Source organism: Harpia harpyja, chromosome 16 (assembly GCF_026419915.1).
Source record: "Harpia harpyja isolate bHarHar1 chromosome 16, bHarHar1 primary haplotype, whole genome shotgun sequence".
Classification (NCBI taxonomy): Eukaryota; Metazoa; Chordata; class Aves; order Accipitriformes; family Accipitridae; genus Harpia; species Harpia harpyja.
The window spans coordinates 8,648,926-8,672,011 of NC_068955.1; the positions used below are offsets into that span (position 1 = coordinate 8,648,926).

General features: G+C 47.7%; 1 long non-coding RNA gene across 1 annotated transcript; it reads left to right on the forward strand.

Moving 5' to 3' along the window:
- Nucleotides 1-1,191: 1,191 nt before the first annotated feature.
- Nucleotides 1,192-16,363, forward strand: LOC128153037 (uncharacterized). Its single transcript, XR_008238826.1, has 7 exons — nucleotides 1,192-1,607; nucleotides 6,479-6,632; nucleotides 7,732-7,866; nucleotides 13,556-13,638; nucleotides 15,324-15,464; nucleotides 15,685-15,802; nucleotides 16,032-16,363. It is a non-coding gene; the product is annotated as an uncharacterized LOC128153037 (long non-coding RNA).
- Nucleotides 16,364-23,086: the final 6,723 nt, after the last annotated feature.

A 23,086-nucleotide genomic window follows, 5' to 3' on the forward strand; every position in this document is an offset into this window, starting at 1 on the left:
GACGCGCACGTGATACGACGCGCGTGTCGCTGTCCACGCGACCCGCCTTCTGGGGCACCGAGCAGACCCCTCCCGTCGAGCGGGGTCACATGACGCGACGGGAGCCCCGCGCAGGCGCGCGGGTCCCCTGCGGGAAGGAGGGGGAGGGGGAGGGGGAAGGGGAGGAGGGAGGGGCCGGGGGCGGGGCCGTCCGTCTCCCGCCGGCAGCGGCCGCGCGCTCTGCCCGCCTCAGCGCTCCTGCACCAGGGGCTGGGGCTGGCAGCACAGCGCGGGCCGTCCCGGCCCCGGCCCCGGCCCCGGCCCCGGCGAGGGGCGTCCTGCGCGGGAGCGCAGGGGAGGAGCGCGGCGGCAGCGCGGGCCGGGCGCGGGCCAGCCCCGCTGTCGCTTGAGACTGGCTCTCCGCGCGGTCTGTGGAGTGGGGTTGCGCGGGGCGTCTCCCCGGGAGCTTCTTCCCTCGCTACCACGCAGAAACGCGACACCACCCCGGTAGATATTGGTACCGGTGTTCCTCCGGGCCTTTAGGAGAAGGCCACGGGGAGAGGCTGGAAGTTTTCAGCCTGCTGCTGGTCCCAGAACTAGCACCGGTAGGTACCCGTGGGTTATAAAGGTAATTACAGAGCAAGAATCCGCGGAGGATAATGACGGACACTGGGGAGAGTGAACTTTTTTAACTTAGGCTGCGTTTATTTTAATCTCTTGTTTAAAAGCACGTTGTTGAAAGCAGAACATTCCTGGTTTGAGGAAAGCCCTGGAGGGTCTGATGCCCAGCCAAACATGGGAACCGGGAGAACAGTAAATAGCTTCTACCAAGAACTTGCAACTTGCAGCATGTCCCATGAAATAACATGGTACGCCCATGGGTCAGGAAGCTCTGTAGTGCATTGACGCAGAGCCCTCTGGTTGACAAGTTGACCTGCCAAGGTAAAAAAACAGGAGGGCAAGCCTAGCAGCAGCAGTTGTGAAATCTTGCAGGAAGTAATCAGTGCCAGTAAGGCTTGCTTTTACCACATCTGACTGCGAAGGGAATCCATGAAGTCCACTCCAAAGTAGAGGCTGAAATGGTACGCAGTTGCATGGAGCTCCCAGGCCAGAAATACGCTGGCAGGCATTTTGGCTTCCTTCATTTGTGTGGCTTAGGAAGGAGGGGAGGTGGAGTCCTAGCTGTTTCTGCAGGGGAAAAAAACCAAACCCACAACCAAAACATTTTCCTTTGGTTTTAGTCTGGGTAGCTCAAAGGTGTGCTATCTCCTTTTTTGATTTGAGAATTTATGTCAGGAGGTCCTTTGGCTTGCTTATGAGCATATGGTTGGGGTTTCTACCCTCCAGTGAGATGGGAACTCTCTTTTTCCTTGTCATACTCTACCTAATTGGGCATGAACAGTGGGAAGGAAACATGTCTCTGTCCATCTGGTAAGAATTACCTGCCTTTTTTCCACCTCAGCCTCGCAAGGCAAATGAGAAAGGGAGAGGAGTGGAGAAGTCAGGGAGACCTGGGGTGAATTGACATGGAACCATTTGGGATGCTTTCCCTACCTGCAAGCAAGTTGTGTGATTTCAGCTCATAGCTTTGTGGTACGAAGAAAGTGGAATGCTTAATGTTTGGAGAGGTAGGTGAAAACTAAAAGATGAGTTAGGAATAGTAAAACTATCCCCCTGCAGATTTAAAGCCAAAGCGGGGGGGTCTTAAGAGGTGTCCTGGGAAGGAGACATGTAAAACAAGAGCCTGGAGCTCCCGGGCCACAGATCTGCCCATGAGCTTTTGCACATCCCCATTATTGTCCTACAAGTTAAATGGTTCTGTAGTTTTCTTGTTGGGAGAGGGTGTCTCCTAGATACCAGTCTGGATTGCATGGTAGGGTGAACAACAGTCTTTAAGTACGAGAAGTCTATTGCTGGGGGGGAGGGTTATTGTTCCACCTTCAGAATGCACTCTTCACCCTTTCCAAAATCTGGGAAAGTCCCTTCCTTGCACAAGACATTATATGGGGCCATGGATATAAGGAAAAACTTTTTAACTCTGAGGACAGTCAAGCAGTGGAATAGGGTGCTGAAAAAGCTTGTGCAGTCTCTCTTCTTAGAGGTGTCCAAGACAAGACTGAGTAAAGCTTTGTACAGCCTCACCTGACCTCATAGCTGACCCTGGTTTGAGTAGGAAGTTGGACTAGAAGCCTCCTGGGGTCTTTTCCAATCGGAATTATTCTGTCATTCTACTGCCATTTTTTTAGTTTGGTACAGAATCTGGGGCCAGGAGCACAAGAAGGTGAGCGCGTGGCCAGAGAGGTTGTCATCCTCTCCTCTGAGCTTGCTTATGTCCTGCTGTCCTTCCTCTCAGCTGGAAGGGGCAAGGGACATCTACCAGGCCTGCACTGTCAATGCCAACACCTCTTCTGGCACTGGGAGGAGGCTGGAATGGACCCCTCATGGCAGATACACGGTCGACAAAGAGCAACCAGGGCATCAAATCAGTTGGTAGACCTGGCAAGCTTGTGATGGCCCCTGGGGAGTGTTAGTCCTTGGTTTCTCTCTCACACTGTGCTCAGGAGAGAACGACAGCAGCCTGCCAGGCACACCTGACCTAGCACATCTGACTCTCTGTTAACTGTAGGCCACCATAGCCTGCTGTCAGGCCCTCTGCATGCTGGCAGCTCCCCTGCCCATCACCCCCAGGCACTGGGGAAGAGCGGCCAACTGTGTGATCCTGCAGGACATCCATTACATGGAGCAGCTGCAGTGAAGAGCCAACCTGAGAGCCAGTACGTACGACTTTGAACCTTGTATGTCTCCCAGCAGCTATTAGGAAAGGAGGGAGAAGGAAAGATCCTTGTAGAAAGGCCTCTTTTCCATCGCTCCTCTCTGATGGTTTTAACCTTCTCCCCTCATCCCGTGTCTCGGTTCTGCACTCCTGTTGATGTGAGGCTGGCGCAGAGGGAAGTCTCTGCATTTCATCCTCCAGCAGCATGATGGAACACTGAAGACACGCATAGGGAAAAAATAGGGATCTGAATACACCTGGAGGCGAACGGTAGACATTGCACAGAGGGCGGTGGAGGATCAGTGGAGTGTTTACATGTACATCTGTATATATAACAGGGATAAATGCATTTTATATGTGCTTGTACAACTTTGTACATATATGTTAGTTATACATGTTTAAATGCATACATATGTATGGATAGATAAAATACGTGCTTATACTTACATACATGTATGAGAGCCATTGAAGTAGCTGGAAGATAAACCTTTCCCTTTACCCTGCAGAAACATTAAAGGCCCTTAGGGCCAGGACATTGTCATTAGCCATGTTCTGTCCCACAGGGGTACCTGGGATTTAACAAATCCTTGCCACTGGTTACCATCTGAAGCCCAATCTTTTTGTTTACATGCACTTTTTATAATGTAGTTACATATATAAATACACACACACATAAAAAGGTATAAAAGGTTTCATTGGTTGGATTTTTTTTAATGAGAGATAATGGAATTAATTGTAAATTTTAAAATTACATAAAAATAGAATGTGGCTTCAGTGGCCACCTTTTCTACAAGTCTGCCACAGAAGCTTTAACAGGTCTGGGGTGAGTGTGTACTGAAGAGGGAGCAGAGCAAAGGGCCAGTCCTGTGTGTCAAATCAAGGGACCCCCACTCAACTCTTGCTCATCTAAAGGACAGACCCATCTGTGAGTCTAACCAAGAGACCCAACCAACCTCCCTCCCTACTTCTGCTCTGCTAAAAGCAGTCTTTGTCCTAGCTAGTCATACGTGTTTCACTGGCATGAGGTGGTGGCAAGAAAAACCTGTATGAATTTACAGACTTTTTAGAATTATGCTCACTTTAACTTCAGGCTGTTATGCCACAACTAGTATTTCAGTTCTCTGCTTCTGTCATCAGTCATGGATATTTAGCTTCAAAAAGATTTTAGAGAAGAAAACGTGGTCATATGAGGAGAAAAACAGACATTCACTTTTGCAGAGTACCACAACCATTAAGAAAGTCTGTCAAAATCAGGACTGTGCATTGCCAGAGGAGTACAGCTGAAGAGTCAGGAATCTGTATGCAATGCAGGGAGCTACAATCAGGGTTGGACATTCCAGTAGGTATCCAGTAACACCAGTGGCCCACTGCTGGAAAGTCACGTAACTCATCTCTTACAGGCAGGAAAAGCCAAAGTATGAAATACCATTTGTTTGAAAGATGTTTCCATTTTAGATTGCTTTCTGCCTCTGCCATTTCTTTCTTTCATCCATTCCTTTCTTCTGTATATCTGCAGCCACAGAAGCGCAGTTTCTTAGCTGCTCCTGCCAGCAATGGTGGCACATTCCCTGGAGAGCCACAGAAATGCAACAGCATGCAGTACGAGTCTCAGCTCTTTTTTTTTTTTTCTTTTTCCTGAGGGGTGACTAGTTCTCATTCTGTCTTTGCCCCTCTCTTTGAGTCTTTCTGTCAGCAATGTTTTGCCCTCCAGGCACAACTGAAAGGCCCTTCTACTTTGACCAATGAGCTGAACGATCAGTGGTCTAAAAAGCAATTGCACTTTTTCTACACCATAAAAGCCTGCAGGTAACATTTCTAGTATAAACGATGCCCAAAGAAAGTGTTCTAATGTGTTTCATGGACCACAGGCATGAAGGTTGTACTCTGTACTTGTGTCCCCCCTCTGGACCCACTTTGACAGGTCCATGTCTGTCTTGTACTGGACACCCCAGAGCTGGACACAGTACTCCAGGTGGGGTCTCATGAGAGCAGAGTAGATGGGGGAGAGTCACTTCCCTCCACCTGCTGGCCATGCTTCTTGTGATGTAGCACAGGATACAGTTGGCTTTCTGGGCTGCAAGTGCACATTGCCAGCTCATATCCAATTTTTTGTCAGCTGGTATCCCTAAGTCCTTCTCCGCAGGGCTGTTCTCAATTCATCCCCCAGTCTGTACTGATACTGGGGATTGCCCAGACCCAGGTGCAGGATCTTGCACTTGGCCTTGCTGAACTTCATGAGATTTGCACGGGCCCACTCCTCAAGCCTGTCAAGGTCACCCCGGATGGCATCCCTTCCCTCTTGCGTATCAGCTGCACCACTGAGCTTGGTGTCATCTGCAAACTTGCTGAGTGTGCGCTCAATCCCACTATCTAGGTCACTGATGAAGATATTAAATAATATTTGTCCCAGTACAGATCCTTGAGGGACACCACTCCTTACTACTTGGACATGGAGCCATTGACTGTAACTCTTTGGACGTGGCCATTCAGCCAGTTCCTTATCCACCTAACAATTTATCCATCAAACCCATATCTCTCCAATTTAGTGGCAAGAATGTTGTGTGGGACCATATCAAAGGCCTTACAGAAGTCCAGATAGCTGACATCCATAGCTCTTCCCTTGTCCACTGATGCAGTCACTCTGTTGTAGAAAGCCACTAGATTAGTCAGGCACAATTTGCCCTTGGTGAAGCCACGTTGGCTGTCTTCAGTCACCTCCCTGTCTTCCATATGTTTCAACGTGTCTTCCAGGAGGATCTGTTCCCTGATCTTAGTGGATGTGGAGGTGAGGCTGCCTGGTTGGTAGTTCCCAGGGTCCTCCTTTCTACCCTTTTTAAAAATGGGTGTGATGTTTCCCTTTTTCCAGTTGCTGGGGACTTCATTTCACTGCCACAGCTTTTCAAATATGATGGAGAGTGGCCTGGCAACTACATCAGCCAATTCCCTCAGGACTCTGGGATGCATCTCGTTAGGTCCCATGGAGTTATGTATGTTCAGATTCCTCAGGTGGGCTTGAACCTGATCTTCACTTACAAAAAATGTTATTCCCCTAGTCCCTGCCTTAAGGTTCAGCGGCTTGATAGATGTGGGAACAGAGATTACCATTGAAAACTGAGGCCAAAACATTGTTGAGTACCTCAGCCTTCTCCATGTCAGTTAATTTTCTTTAATCTTCCTTTTCTGACCAATGTACCTGTAGAAGCCCTTCTGATTATTCTTCACATCCCTTGCCAAATACAGCTCCAACTGTGCCTTAGCTTTCCTGATCCCCTCCCTACAGATCTGGACAGCATCCCTATATTCTTGCCAGGATACATGTCCCTGGTTCCACTGCCTCTGCATTTCCTTCTTACACTATCATTTGACCAGGAGGTCCTTACTCAGCCATGCTGATCTCCTGCCTTCCTTTCCTGATTTCATACACGTGGGAATTGAGAACTCTTGCACTCTTAAGAAAAATGTCCGTAAAGAGCTGCAGCTCTGTTCAGCTCCTTTATCCCTGAGGGCAGTTTCTCAGCAGTCCCATCCCCACTTAAACAACTGAAAGTTTGCTCTCCTAAAATTCAGGATCCTGACTCTACTCTTCACCTGGCCCATATCCCTCAAGATTGTGAATTCCACTAGGGCACGATCACTGCAGCGCACGCTGACACTGATCTTGACATGTCTAATTAGTTCATCCATGTTGGTAAGCAACAGGTCTAATAATGCTTCTGCTCTGGTCAGGTGTCTATCACCTGGATTAAATTATCCTCGACACACTCCAAGAGTCTCCTGGACTGCTTACAGCTTGCTGTGCTGCTTTTCCAGCAGATGTCAGGGTGATTGAAGTCCCCCAGCAGGATCAGAGGCTGCGAGCGTGATGCCTCCTGTAGTTGAAGTAAGAACGCTTTGTCAGCAGGCTCACCCTGATGGGGTGGCCTGGAGTACACACCAGCCACGAGGTTTCCTTTGTTGGCTTGGAATGTACCTGTACAATGTACCTGTCCAGCTCTCAGACATCCTTCACAGACAGGGTATGCCAACTGGAGTCAGTCTTCAGGTGTTTTCCTGCCTGTTTTGGGTTTGTGTGGCAGGGGGTTGGTATCAGTGGAAGGGCTGCAGGGGTGGCTCCTGTGAGAAGGGGCTAGAAGCTTCCCCAGCTCCAAGTGGGACCCAGCCTCTGACCAAGGCTGACCCAGTCAGTGACAGTGGTAGCACCTCTGCGATAACATAAATTTAAGAGGGAAAACATGCAGCGGAGAGGGGAGTGGAATGTGAGAGAAACACCTATGCAGATTCGGAGGTCAGTGAAGGAGGAGGGGAAGGAAGGTCGCCAGAGGAGGAGATGCCCCTGCAGCCCGTGGTGAGATGGCAGGCTGTCCCCCCCCAGCCCATGGAGATGACTGAGGGAGCAAATGCCCACCGCCCATGGAGGAGCCCACGCCAGAGCAGGGGGATGCCCCCAAAGATGGCCATGACTCCATGGGAAAGCCCGCACTGGAGCAGTCTGTGACTGAAGATCGGCCCATGGAAAGGACCCACACTGGAGCAGTTTGTGAAGAACTGCAGCTTGAGGGAAGGACTTGTGTTGGAGAAGCTCATGAAGGACTGTCTCCCGTGGGAGGGAACCCATGCTGCGGCAGGGGATGAGTGAGGAGTCCTCCCCCTGTGGAGGAAGGAGCGGCAGAGACAACGTGTGATGAACTGACCCCAATCCCCATTGCCTGTCCCCCTGTGCCGCGGGCAGGGAGGAGGTAGAGAGAACCGGGAGTGGAGTTGAGCCGGGAAGGAGGGAGGGGTGGGGGAAGGTGTTTTAAGATTTGGTTTTACTTCTCATTATCCTTGTTTTGATTTGATTGGTAGTCAATTAAATTGATTTTGTTTTTTTTCCCAAGATGAGTTTGTCTTTTGCCAATGACCGTAGGTAGTGAGTGATCCCCCCCTGTCCTTGTCTCAACCCACGAATGTTTCTTTTTATTTTCTCCACATCCCACCAGGGCCGAGCCGGGAGGAGTGAGCGAGTGGATTCGTGGTGCTTTGTTACTGGCTGGGCTTAAACCATGACACTGGCCAGGGGAGCTGCTGGGACATGGTGGTGATCTGAAAGTACAGAAGGAGATGAGTTCTTATGAGTATGGGATGAGTTTATGGTCCATTTTGTGCTCACAAGCTGTGTGCCTGCTTCTGCTGCAGGACAATTAGGTGGTGTGTTGTCAACGCCTTTCTAGCTACACATACAAAGCACAGCACTATGAGGGCTGCTATGGGGAAAGTTAACTCCATCCCAGCCAGACCCAATGCAATCCCCACCCCTTACTCCATACCATTTGTGTCGTACTCAGGTCCCACATAATTTAATACATTTATATATCTTTTAACCATCCCATTGTATCTAATTCTCATTACTGAAATCCCTTCTTACTAATACTTATAACTTACTTATACTACATACTTAAACCATCTTTCTACCCGACATACAGATTTATACATTCTCATTAACTACTATCCCCTGTCCCTTAACAGATAGCTATTATTCTTCCATTCCATGGATTTCTTCCAATCCTCCAAACATTCGTAAGAACAGGCTATGACTTGGGCCCCTTCTGTCAAGATGGGTGCTCAGGACAGGAGAAGCAGCATGTTTGGTTGTTGGGCACCAACACCGGCTTGGTTTGGGCCATCATTGGACTTGCCAGGTGTCTTGCAAAGCTCACTCTTCATCGGTTCAGGTCATTCCTGCTACATTAGTTCCCACAACATACAACCCACATCACAGATTATTTTTTCCCCAAGGTTAAATATCCTTGAGGCACACACCGGCTCTCCCCATCCTTCCACATTACCCACTGGGTACAGGTCCTTGAGCAAAGACAATCCCATGAATGGGTTTTCCTTTTCCCAAGGGAGGAGCAATCCACGACACCTTCCCCAGCCACTTCCCTATGTGCACTATGGGGACCTTACCTCCTCCCACAGTATGTAGGGGTTTTGTCTGGGCAGGACCAGGATGCTTAGCAGATCCTCTGGTGTTAAGTGGCAGAAGTCAAGTGGCTTCTGCTAAATTTATATCCCAGTGCTTCCATGCCCCATTGCCCAACACTCTCAACATAGTCTTTAATAGTCTATTATATCTCTCAATCTTTGCAGAGGCTTGTGGGTGATAGGGGATGTGATACACCTAGTCAATGCCGTGTTTCTTGGCCCAGGAGTTTATGAGGTTATTTTGGAAATTAGTCCCATTGTCTGATTCAATTCTTTCTGGGGTACCATGTTGCCACAAAATTTGCCTTTCAAGTCCTAAAATGGTGTTTTGGGCAGTGGCATCATTTACAGTGTATGTTTCTAGCCAACCAGCAGTTGCTTCCGCCATGGTGAGTATGTAGTCCTTGCCTTGGTGTGTTTGTGGCAGTGGTCCAATGTAGTCAATTTGCCAGGCCTCGTCATATCAAAACCACAGCCACCACCCTTTATTCCAGCGAGACTTTACTCGTGTGGCTCACTTGATTGTGGCATCTTTGACATTCATGAGTGACCTGTGTGATGGCCTCCATGGTCAGGTCCACCCTCGATCATTAGCCCATCCATGTCCTGATATTTCATGGGCTCATTAAGCTACAAATAGCTTACCCTTACGCTCCCAGTCCAGGTCCACCTGAGCTACTTCAGTTTTGACAGCCTTATCTAGCTGTTCATTGTTTCAGTGTTCTCCAGTGGCGCAGCTTTTGGTCATGTAAGCATCTACATGATGTACCTTTAGAGTGATGTTTTCTACACAGGCAGTGATGTCTTGCCACAACGCAGCAGCCCAGATGGATTTACCTCTGCACTGCCAATTGGTCTCCTTCCACTGCTGTAACCACCCCCATAGGGCATTAATCACCATCTATGAGTCAGTATAGAGATAGAGTACTGGCCACTTTTCTCGTTCAGCAGTCTCTAGGGCTAGTTGGATGGCTTTCATTTCTGCAAATTGACTTGACTAACCTTCTCCTTTGGTGGCTTTAATGACTTGTCATGTAGGGCTCCACACAGCAGCTTTCCAGTTCCGATAGTTTCCCACAACATGACAGGATCCATCAGTAAACAGAGCATAATGCCTTTCATCTTCTGATAACTCATTATATGGTGGTGCCTCTTGGGCACGAGCCACGTCCTCAGACAATGCTCAAAAATGTCTGCCTTCTGGCCAGTCCATGATCTCTTCCAGGACTCCTGGGCAGTTGGGTTTCCCAGGTTGAGCATGTGGCATGATCAATGCTACCCACTTACTCCATGTAGTGTAGAGGGGATGTTTTGTTTGTACATTCAGTTTAGCATGGGCAATCGCAATGCCAAGAGGAGATATGCTTCTGTACCAACAACTTCTGAAGTGGCTCGAACCCCTTCATATGCTACTAGTATCTCTTTCTCAGTCAGGGTGTAGTGGGCTTCTGATCCTCAATACCCCTGTCTCCAAAACTCTAGTGGTCAACCTTGGGTTTCTTCTGATGTTTTCTGCCAGAGGCTCCAGGTGAGACCATGATCCCCAGCTGCAGTGTAGAGTACATTTTGCACAGCTGGTCCTGTCTGGACAGGCCCAAGAGCTACCACACAAGCTATCTCCTGTTTTGTGGGAGAACTTGTGGGACAACGAAGGAAACTGCATAAGGCACTGAAACTGCGTAAGGCACAGCTGTTATTCTCTGTTTGCTAGCACAAGACACCACTGTTGTTCTTTGTTATAAGTTTGCTGAAGTAAGCACAAAAAGTAGAACAAGGTCGGGCGTACGTGACTGATAACAGGAGGGCAACGTGACTGAAGACAGAGTGCAAGACAGCATGCAGGCGGAGGAAACTATTTGCGTGATAAGAAGACTTTATCCAATTAGACTATTGTTTAAGCGCGTGAACGGCACATGTTAACCAATCAACAAATGGCTTAGGCGTGAGTAGATACTAGAAACATATATAACCGAGTGTTGCGCAGTTAATAAACGGAGAAACCATTTGATCCACAGTATCTGTGTTAGTCCGTTTTCTCCCCAGGGCGAGTCCCTGGCGATGCGTCATTTTCCCTAGATTGTCGCAGCGGAGAAAGTGCGGCACTGTTTCATCTGCTCAAAGGCTTGTTGTTGCTCAAGGCCCCACTCAGAATAGTTCTTTTTTTGGGTTACTCAATAGAGAGGGCTTACAGGCTGACTATAACCTGCAATATGCATTCTCTAGAATCCTACAAGGCCTAGGAAAGCTTATGTTTCTTTCTTGTTAGCTGGTGGAGACATAGCTGCTATCTCGTTGATCATACCTGTAGGGACATGATGACATCCATCCTGCCATTTTATTGCCAAGAACTGAATCTCCTGTGCAGGTCTCTTGACCTTGGTTCTTTTTATGACGAAACCAGCTTTCAGAAGAATCTGAATTACTTTTTCCCTTCTGAAACACTTTGTCTGCTTTGTTGCTCCACGCGATGATGTCATCGATGTATTGTAGATGTTCAGGGACATCACCCTGTTCCAGTGCAGTTTGGATTAGTCCATGACAAATGGTAGGGCTGTGCTTCCACCCCTGGGGCAGTTGATTCCAGGTGTATTGGACACTCCTCCACATGAAAGCAAACTGTGGCCTGCATTCTGCTGCCAAAGGAATTGAAATAAATGCATTGACAATGTCAGTTGTAGCACACCACTTGGCTGCCTTTGACTCCAGTTCATATTGGAGCTCTAGCAAGTTTGGTACAGCAGCACTCAGTGGTGGTTCAGGCCACAATAGTCTGCTGTTAACCTCCACCCTCTGTCAGACTTTTGCACTGGCTATATGGGACTGTTCAAGGGTGAGTGAGTCTTGCTGACCACTCCTTGGCTCTCCAGTTGATGAATGAGCTCATGGATGGGAGCCAAGGAGTCTTGGTTTGTACAGTGTTGCTGCCAGTGCACCATCCTGGTAGCAATCAGCACCTGCTGTTCTTCAACTCGCAGCAATCCCACAATGAAGGGATCTTCTGGGAGGCCAGGCAGGGTAGATAGATAGCTGTTTGATCTCTGTGTTCACAGTGGCTACACCAAAAGCCCATCGATACCCCTTTGGGTCCTTGAAGTACCCTCTCCTGAGGTAGTCTATGCCAAGGATACAAGGGGCCTCTGGGCTGATCACAATGGGGTGCTTTTGCCACTTGCCCCTGTTAACCTCACCTCAACCTCCAATACAGACAATTGTCACTCCAGAGATCCACATGGGTTCTCTGCCTCTATACCCTGGTGGCACCACCGTACACTGTGCACCAGTGTCTACCAAAGCCTTATACTTCTGTGGGGCTGATGTGCCAGGCCATCGAATCCTCACAGTCCAGTATACCTGGTCATCCCTTTTCTCCTCCTGGCTGAAGGCAGGGACCCTCTATTCCTGTTCCTGGTTGGAGTATTCACTGTCTGACCCTTTCAGTGCCAGACCAGAAGTCTCCTCATCAGGATCAAGGGAGGTGATCTCAGTCCTATGTTTCGGGGATCACTGGCCTCCCCCTGGTCATGCATGAAAAACCAGAGTGTGCCACGTGGCATGCACCTGGGGTTCCCTTCCCTCTGACTAGGCCAGGAGGGGACTGACTCCTTGGGGTGACCCTGACAACCTCCCAACCTCTTGCCCACCCCCAGCCCATTGGCCTTTGGAGGGTGGATTTGGAGAGGCACCCTTGGAGCTGTGTAAGCACTGCTCAGCAGTAGCCAAAACATTGATGTGTTATCAACACCTTTCTAGCGACAAATACAAAGCACAGCATGTTGTGAAATGGAGTGGTTTGGACCACTTAAAGAATCACTTCCAATGGTATTAACAGAAGAAAAATTGCTTCTTGCTTCACAGAACTCGATGGCAAGGTTCACTCTATTAGTTAGTACATGGGTGAAATGCACACAGGAAAATTAAGTTAGAATCAGACTAAAATTAGGTATACAGAGACTGAAAATGCAGTAAGTTAAAAAAGAGAAATATCCAAAGAAAAATCGAGTTAGAATTGATTTCTCATGATTTGTACAGAGATCGGGAATGTAAAATGGTAAGGGAGAACCCTCCCCTATCCTGCTGCAGTGGAGTGAACGAGCAGCTGTGTGGTGCTTAGTTGCTGGCTGGGGTTAAACCGCAACACTGGCATAGTAGGTGTGAAGGACAGAAACTGGTACAGTCAGTTGACTTCCCCTAGTGCTGAGCTTTTCAGCATTCCAGTCATGTGCTTGAGCTGCAAAGCGGTTTCTGATTCCTACGAGGCCTTCCTGGGTGTTCCTTTTGTTATAAAAGTAAGAGGGTTTGTAATTGTGCTTCAAGATATCCCACGGCCCCTGTAGCTTTCCAGAATCCATGCAGTTGACTTAAAAATGTATACTGCAAACAGAATAGAGCTTGGTGGTGGGTGGGAAGTGGAATGGCCTGTGTCCTTCTGGGGAGGCCATGGCAGAGGTCTTTCTGTAGGTGCTGGGTTTAAGCTGGACAAGCATGCATTATCCTCTGCAAACTTGACGTACTCTTGTCCTTCTTCCTTTTGCTTCCCTCAATACCTGTCTGACTCCTAGGCTGATGGGTTGTCTTGTTTTCATTATTGATGACCCTGCACACCATTGGTAGCTGAACTGTGTGGTGCCACAGAGAGGTAGCTCTTGATAGCCCCAGGAATCCCTTGGAAATGAGGGAAATGTTCAGCACAATACCCTCTTTCTGCCTCCTTCTGGACACTGCTTGTGGGTTCATGGGTCTCCTCAGCTTCAGCTACCTGTGTCTTTGCGTAAATTCCTAGTAAGTGTTTGGGAGGGGGTGTTTCCCTGAGCTCGGTGGTCTCCTTTCTCATTCCTCCAGGCAGCCTCATCTGTCACTGCAGCTCTGGAGGACTTTCTGAAACCCGAGCAGCTGGACGGTGAAAACTGTTTTAAATGTAGCAAGTAAGATGATTACTAATGCCATAATACTAGATCCTGTGTGAACGTGTTGCATGTTGTTGAGCGTAAGTTATCTTTCCCCATAGATTAGATGCACAATAATGAGACTCAGTTGTGGGTTTTTAAAAAATTTTTTTAAATTAAGTTCTTATGGAACTGAATAGCCTTAAAATAGTGTAAGGATGTATGAGACATGAAAGCTTGTCTGGCTTTCTTGGGGGGAAAAAGGGTGCATTTCAAGGGTGCATCACACTTGGCTCTTTGCTTGGTTTCAAGGTGTGAAAAGATGGTCTGCTCCGACAGAGCTGCTTTGGCCAAGTGTCGTGGTTTAAGCCCAGCCAGCTACAAAGCACCATGAGGCCGCTCGCTCACTACTCCCACCCTCCCTGCACCCTCCGGTGGGGTGGGGAGGAGAATCAGAAAGGAGAAAAAAAAAGAACGTAAAACCTCATGGGTTGAGATAACGACAGTTTAATGGGACAACACAAGGAGAGAAGTTACAATAATAACAATAGTACTAATAAAAGAATATACAAAATGAGTGATGCACAATGCAATTGCTCACCACCCGCAACTTGATGCTCTGCCACTTCCCCTGCTGTGATACCACCTCCACCGCTGAGCCTGCTCCCCAGTTATATACTGAGCATGATGTCACATGTTATGGAATATCCCCTTGGCTAGTTTGGGTCAGCTGTCCTGGCTGTGCCCCTGTTTTAGAGTGGTTTCGAGGATTCCCGAGAAAGTAAGCACACATACACTGATTAAAAGGGAAAAAGCAAGCATTTTATTAACTACAGACATGCATTACACTAAGGGTATTTTTGCAAAGCAATTAACATACCGACCCAAGGATCATGAAGAAGATGGTCCATCCGTACATTCTTGTGCTGTCTTGCGCCGTGAATTTACCCCAGCAGTCGGCGCCGCGAGCCCAGTCCAGCAGTCGGCAGGTGCCAGCTTTACGTGGGCGTCCCCACGGAGGCAACGGTGACCTTGCCGTACACCAGCCCCCTGCTCTTCGGAAAACCCCGGTATTTTATACATTTGTGGAGGAACAGGTGTCGACACTCGCAGCCAATGAGTGCCGAAACATGCCTCAATTGCAACATAGGGAGCCTATGGCACATGCGCCCACTGGCCAGGCGCGTTGCACGTGCCATAGCCATCCCTTCTATTGGTTCATGGGCTTTGTACAGACGGCATATTACCATAATCCATCAGTCACGTCAACTATGCTCTAACCAATAACAGGATTTTTGCAAGGCAAGCAAAATGCTGTGCCTTGTATTCCTCCATTGTTGCATGTCCTCCCCTAACATTGCTCAACTTCCTTATTCCCATGGTCAGCATTTCAAACAATAGACAATAAACCATCTGTTTCTTGTGCTGACTGCGTTTTTCAGCTATCTACTTCTTACTCAGTGTTCATCCATGGACCAAAATTCCACCTTTTAACACTTCCGTACACAGCCCCCTCCCAGCTTCCTGTGAATATTAACTCTATCCCAACTGAACCCAGGATACTGAGAAGTTTCCTGCCATCCAAACTATTACATGTTGCTTTAGGGAAACCAAGTGTTCATGAGCCCCAAAGATGTATTTATACACCTCTAGCCCCTGGTCTTGGAAGGCTATTTCATGAAGAACTTCAGGATCATTTCTGAGCCCTGTTGGTCTCTCCGTAGGTTGTGGAATATCCTAAGTACTTGGATCTTTGGTCATGCACATCACAGACAGCTGGAGAACTGCTCCTCTACACCTTATATGCTGTCCCGGTACACAGTGGTGGCAGCTGTCATGGGGAACACTATTACTGCTATACAAAGGTAAAGAGCAACTTCTTTCCTAACAGGAAAAATGTGTGCTGAGGAAGACAAACTTTCATGGCAGTGTTACTGGCAGCCAAGGTTTTGGGGGAGAAGGTCTCCTTACAGGCTGGATTGGTTTTGTTTTGGCATGCTCTTGATTCTGCAGGTTTTTTGCCTTTTTTTTTTTTGTTGAGAAACCATGCAGTTCATCTCCAGATACTGATGCCTTTCTTTGCAGGGAAGCAATGGACTGTGGTACGAGACAAATGATATGTCTGTTGTTCTTCATGACATCAACAGCAAGCAACAACACTCCATGACATCAGGCAGCAAGCTTATCTATTGTTTAATGTCAGGTAATAACAAATATTGAAATGTATTTAGAATATGTTTCCTTTTCATTGTTTTGGTATTGTTCTTATCATCATCCTGAGTGTTTGTCTTTGTGTCATAGGAGACAATTACTACCTGCAGCAGTTGCTCTCTTTTCCCCCCCACACTGCAGCTTTCTTCACAGCTGCCCTGCTACAGCCACACTCCTTCAAAGAGTGGCTACTGCTAAGCTGTGGTTCCATGCTATTTCAGGCCTCCATCATCAAGGGCTTTCTAGACGCTACTGGATGAAGCCCCAAGCATTGTGGTCAAACCTCCTAGCCACTGCTGCTTGGAGCTGGAGGCCTGAGGCCCTCCTGGTGTCCTTTTACCTGGAATGAACCAATGACCTCGTCACTCCTGGATTTGTAAACATAAACTGATTTCTAAACATAACTCCTGCCTGTAATTTTTCCAGTGGATTCCTTACCAATAAATTAATTGGTCTTCCTTCCATTATCACAAACTGATGGTATAATAAAAGAAGACCTACTTCTACTAATAAAGGGATTGTTATCCCCGTTGTCAATTCCTAGCATCTAAACTTTCTCTTGACTTAATTCACCTGAGTATTGATTTATCATAGAGTAGGTAGCACCCACGTCTATCAGAAATTCTAAAGTATGATTATTGACTTTTATCATGATTCGAGCATGATCTCCTACCACTAGTTTGCACGCCACGAGCGTTCCAGGTTCTTCCACCTCCTGTCATTGTTGAGCGTCATACTGAGGGAATTCTGCCAATTCCTCAGCATTTTCTCTGCTTGGCGGTTTCCAGACAGGGGGATTTCCAAATCCTCTGGTCATTTGTGGCTGAACTGGACAGTCTCTCTTCCAGTGGCCTTCTTTCTCACAGTATGCACAACGATTTGGGTCTAACTGTCCTCTTCCTGTTTCTCCTGCTGCTCCCACACCCCTTCCTCCTCATCCTCGTCCTATCATATTCATTCCTCTGCCTTTCGACATCGGAGTTCGTCCCAGTACTACTGCCAACATATTCACTTCCTCTCTCTTTCTTCATTCCTTTTCTTTCTTTTCTGTCTCTGACCTGCCATCATATACATGTGCTGCCAGAGACAGTATTGTTTGTAGATTTTTCCCCCTGCCATCCCAGAGCATGCTTTACAAAGTATTTATGAATGTCTGGAGCTGCCTGTTGAGCAAATACACTCATAGCCCAATGGACGTGATCAATAAAATAACAGAATTGTTGCCACCAACTAACAAAAAAAGAAACATAAGCTTTCTTTGGTGTTGTGGGTTTTCAGAGAATGCATATTCCAGGTTATAGTCTGATTGTAAGCCCTCTCCACCAAGTGACCCAGAAGAAGAACAACTTTGAATGGGGCCCTGTGCAGCAGCAAGATTTTGAACACATTAAACAGGAGATAGTTTGTGCGGTAGCCCTTGGGCCAGTCTAGACAGGACAAGATGTGAAAAACATGCTTCACACCACAGCCAGGGACCATGACCCCTGGAGAGAATTGAGGTCAGCCTCTAAGGTTTTGGAGCCGGGGTTATAGAGAATCTGAGGCCCACTACACTCCAACTGAAAAAGATATATTAGCAGCATATGAAGGCCTTCAAGCCACTTCAGAAGTAGTTGGTCCAGAAGCACAACTCATCTTGGCATCTCGATTGCCTGTGCTGGGCTGGATGTTCAAAGGAAGTGTCCCCTCTACGCATCATGCAACTGATGCTACACGGAGTAAGTGGGTCACGCTGATAACACAATGGGCTTGAATGGGAAACCCTGACTGCCCAGGAATCTTGGAAGTGATCACGGACTGGCCAGAAGGCCAAAACTTTGGAGTATCACCAGAGGAGGTGACTTGTGCTGAAGAGGTCCCACTGTGTAATAAATTACCAGAAAAAGAGAAGCAATATACCCTGTTTACAGATGTGTCCTGTCATATTGTGAGAAAACATCGGAGGTAGAAAGGTGCTGTATGGACTCCTGTACGACAAGTCACAGAATCTGCTGAAGGAGAAGGTGAATTAAGTCAGTTTGCAGAGGTGAAAGCCATCCAGCTAGCTTTAGATATTACTGAATGAGAAAAGCGGCCAGTCCTTTCTCTCAATACTGACTCATGGATGGTGGCAAATGCTCCGTGGGATGGCTACAGCAATGGAAGCAGAGCAACTGGCAGCACAGAGGCAAACCCATCTGGGCTGCTGAATTGTGGCAAGATATTGCTGCCTGGGTGGAGAACCTGGTTGTAAAAGTACATCATGTAGATGCTCACATACCCAAGAGTCGTGTCACTGAAGAACATCAAAACAACCAGCAGGTGGACCAGGCTGCTAGAATTGAAGTGGCTCACATGGATCTGGACTGGGAACGTAAGGATGAGCTATTTATAGCTCAATGGGCCCATGACACATCAGAACATTTAGGAAGGGATGCAACATACAAATGGGCTCGTGATTGAGAGGTGGACTTGACCATTGATGCCATTGCATAGGTTATCCATGAATGTAAAAAGTGCACCATAATCAAACGTGCCAAGCAGCTAAAGCCTTTTTGCTATAGAGGATGATGGCTGAAATATCAGTATGGAGAAACCTGGCAGATTGACTATATCACACTCCCACAAACCCTCCACAGCAAGCACCATGTGCTTACAAAGGTGGAAGAGGCTACTAGATGGTTGGAAACATACCCTGTGACCTATACCACTGCCTGGGATACTATCTTGGGCCTTGAAAAGCAAGTTTTATGGTGACACAGCACCCCTGAAGGAATTGAATCAGGCAATGGGACTCATTTACAAAACAACCTCATAGACACCTGGGCCAAGGAGCATGGTATTGGCAGGATGTGTCACAACCCCTATCATGCACCAGCCTCCAGGAATATTGAACAATACAATGGATTGTTAAAAACCACAGAGAGCAATGGGTGCTGGGATATTCAAGTACTGGGATACAAATTTAGCAGAAGCCGCTTGGCTAGTTAACACTAGAGGATCTACCAATCAACCTGGCCCTGCCAAATTGAAATTCCTACGTGCTGTGGAAGGAGATAAGATCCCTGTAGTACATATAAGAAACTGGCTGGGAAAGACAGTGTGGGTTATTCCTTCTTTGGGAAAAGGCAAAGCCACTCATGGGACTGCTTTTGCTCAAGGACCTTTCTTCATAGTAGCTTGTATGGGGCTGTGTTTTGGATTCGTGCTGAAAATAGTGTTGATGATAACACACTGATGTTTCAGTTACTGCTGAGCAGCGCTTACACAGCGTCAAAGCCTTTTCTGCTCCTCATCCTGTCCCCCTAGTGAGTAGGTTGGATGTGCAGAAAAAACTGGGAGGGGACACAGCTGGGACAGCTGATCCCAACTGACCAAAGGGATATTCCAGACCATATGATGTCATGCTTAGCAATAAAACTGGGGGGCAGGCTGGCAGGGGGCCACTGCTCAGGGTCTGGCTGGGCATTGGTCAGTTGGTGGTGAGCAATTGTTTGCATTTGCATTGCTTGTTTTTCTTGGTTCTTAGTTCCTCTTCCTGTTTTTTCAGCAGTGTAGTAGTCTGCATCTGTGGTAGCCACTCTGGGCAATGCCACTTGAATCAGTATTTGGAATACGAGGCATGATAGCCCATCCACAAGTACATATCTAAAGTGGTTCAGATGAAGGGTGGTCTTGCAAAAGTCACCCTTTGTGTCCCCAGGTGGCATAGACACTGCTGATTTCCCTCTCCAGAGAAGCAGAGGCTGGATCCCCTTCTCAGGACAGACTCCTTGCCAGGAAGGCACAGCCATGGGGAAAGCTGATCAGGTTTTTACTGGCACTTATGCAGTAAATAAGGTCATAAAGGCCCTGTTAAAGGACAAAAAGCTCACCATGAGCTCTGAAGGAAGTCAGGAAGATTGAAATAAGCACCAGGAAGATCAAGAAAGCTCAAGAACTTTTCTGAAGAGTGAGTGACCCTGAGCAGCAGTGATTTGCCATATGTATATATGGTGGGTTAACCTTGACTGGCTGCCAGGTGTCCACCAGGCCTCTCTATCACTCCCCCTCCTCAGAAGGACAGGTGGAGAAAATAAAATTAAAAGCTCGTGGGTCAAGATAAGGACAGGGAGATCACTCACTGCTTACCATCACAAGCAAAACAGACTCGACTTGGGGAAATTAATTTATTGCCAATCAAACAGAGTAGGATAATAAGAAATAAGAACAAAATCTAAACCCACATTCCCTCTAGCCCTCCCTTCTTCCCAGGATCAACTTCACTCCTGACTTTACCTCCTCCCCCGAGCCATACAGGGGGATGGGGAATGGGGGTTGTGGTCATGTCATAATGCTTTCTTTCTGCCGCTCCTTCCTCCTCATGCTCTTCCCCTGCTTCCTTTCAGAAACATGCTCCAGTGCAGGTTCTCCACAGGGTTGCAGCTTCCTTCATGGCACATCCACCTGCTCTGGTATGGCTTCCTCCATGGGCTGCAGGTGGATATCTGCTCCACTGTGGACCTCCACAGGCTGCAGGGGACAGCCTGCCTCACCATGGTCCTCACCACAGGTTGCAGGGGAATCTCTGCTCTGGCTCTTGGAGCAGCACCTCCTCCCCCTCCTTCTTCACTGATCTTGGTGACTGCAGAGGTGTTTCTCTCACACATTCTTACTTTCCTTTCTCAGCTGCTGTTGTGCAGCAGTTTTTTTACTCCTTAAATATGTTATCACAGAGGCGCTACCAGCGTTGCTGATTGGCTCAGCTTTGGCCAGCGGCAGGTCCATCTTGGAACGGGCTGGAACTGGCTCTGACAGACCTGGGGGCAGCTTCTTGCAGCTTCTCACAAAAGCTGCCCCTGCAGCGCCCCTGCTACCAAAACCTTGCCATGTAAACCCAATATAGTATGTCTGGGAAGATGGGTCAGGGTATGTCAGTGAGTAACAAGGTGATGGCTGATGGCTTTAGCAAATCCTTACAACCATGTCTGACTCTAGAAAGGGCAAGCAGTTGATGCCTGTTGTCAGATGAGGAGACGAAGTCATTCTGTTCTGGGATATGGCAAAAGGGAAGGACCTTCATGTGCAAATGGGGGATGACAGAGACATTTCCTTCTTGTGTGCATGCTTCAGCCTGGCAGATGGGGAACGTCCAGTGCTCTGGATGGCTGTGCTCAGTAATCTCTATGAGCTGACATCATTGCTCATTCACAGGGCTTTGAAAGAACCTGGCAAGTTCTGGAGAACTCACAGGCATTGGCAAATGCTCAGAAAACCATGGCTTTGTGTTGGAGGAAACAGCCAGTGAGGACAGAGATATCAGTAAAGCTTGGGACATCATGGGGTCACAGTGAGGTGGGGAAGCAGGGGGATGGTTAAAATTTGCAAGGAAACAGGCACAGGACAGCTTGTGGTGGGGACGACCAAGGGCCTTGATGGGCTGGGACCCCCCCAGAACTGAGATCCTTGTCCTCTTGTGTATGGCTGCTGTCTCTTTCACTGATGTCCACGAGAGGATACTAGTTACACAGAAGTCCAGCACCTCATTTACTCCTCACCTCCATAGATCCTGGGATGTGTCCTACCACTGTCCTGCACCCACCATCACCACACCCCCAACATCACACTGCCCCCTGGAAGACCCCTGAGACAACCATGAGGGAAAGGATCCTCCTCTCCAGGGTATGGGAGTCAAGGCTTGGCCATCCTGCTCAGTGAAACACATCAAGGGCTTTCAGAGCCACTTCCACTGATGCCTTGAATAAAGTCATGAGAAGGAAAAACTTCACTGTATCGCTGTAGTGATGAACTTTTGCTTGCTTGAATAAGTTGAAAATTTTGGTATGTACTAATTAGATAAGAAAACCTTGAGCTTTGTCAATGGTATGAGCTAAAGGCGCCAACAGACAGGAGGCCTCTGGCCTGATGTGCCTTGGGCCCTGATGATAAGCTTTGAGTTCTGCTGAGTTTTTGTAATTAAAACTTGCCAAGGCCAGTTAACTAGGAGAAGGAGATGACCCACACTGCACATGACCAAAGGGTGGACACTATGTAAATGATAATATGAGTATGTATGTGACTGGAACAATATAAATTTTGCTCGTTGTAGGTAACGGTGTGCACGGTAGGTGGAGCAATCCCCCATGCACCCAGCGCTGCAATAAAGAATGCCTGCTTTCTAAAACTTCAAAATCGAGTCTTAGAGAGGTTCTTTGATTGGCTTTCCGGTAACAATTTGGCGACCCAGATGGGACACTGCCTTTGAACATTGATGGCTCCATTGGATCTCTGAACCTCCAGCTGTCATCGAGGATTTCTCCGGGAGAACCTCTTATCCCTGGACCTGAAGATTTCTAGGCAAGTCCCCTGGAAAGGTGAGAAGGCATTCTTTCTTTTCCCTTGGGGTTAGAGTCCCCAGTTGTTGGGGGTTAGAGTCCGTGGACTGTCTGCCTTGTCAGATGGCATGTAAAGCCCACAGAGTTTGGACTAAAGGTGCCTGCGGGGGTTAGAGTCCCCCTGATTGGGGTTAGAGTCCCCAGCTCAAGCCTATGGGGTTAGAGTCCCCAGCCGGTAATTGTGGGGTTAGATTCCCCCAACTGGTAATACTGTTGTGGTTGTGAATGTTATAATTGTGCCTGATTATCAGAACTTGGTTACTGGAAATAATACAGATTTGTTTTGTTTGCTTGGATCATATAGTTGTTCTGTTACTCATATTTAATATGGGTGGAGAATCGTCTAAAAGGGAGGTGTTTTGAAAAAGTCACCTTTGGGATATATTTTGAGACGTTGGAGGCAGATTGCCAGACCCCCGGGTGAGGTCCCAACAAGGGAAAATTTGATTAAGTATTGTAATCAGTGGTGGCCACTGTATAAATTGGATGATGGGGAAAAGTGGCCTATGAATGGTATGTTAAATTATAACACCTTATTACAATTAATGTTATTCTTCAGGTGGGTAAGAAAGCGGGATGAAGTTTTGTATGCAAATATGTTTTTCACTTTACAAAATCATCCAGAATGGCAAAAAGAATGTGGAATTAATTTAGCTCCCACCAATCCTCTTGTTTTGGCATTAGAAAAGGAAAAAGGGAAAAATTTTAAAAGGTGCTGTTTGGCTTGCAGTATTGGACAGTGATGTTTGAAATTAGGTGGATTAGAGGAGGAAGAGATTGAAGTTTTGGTGGCTCCCCAGATTAGAGGAAAATAAGATGATAGTTCAGGAGCAGAAGGTTTCACCCCACAGCGGGATGGACGAGGGGAAAACAGGGGGAGGTTATACAGGCTCCCCTCTGCCAAGCTGTGGGAAATGAGGGAC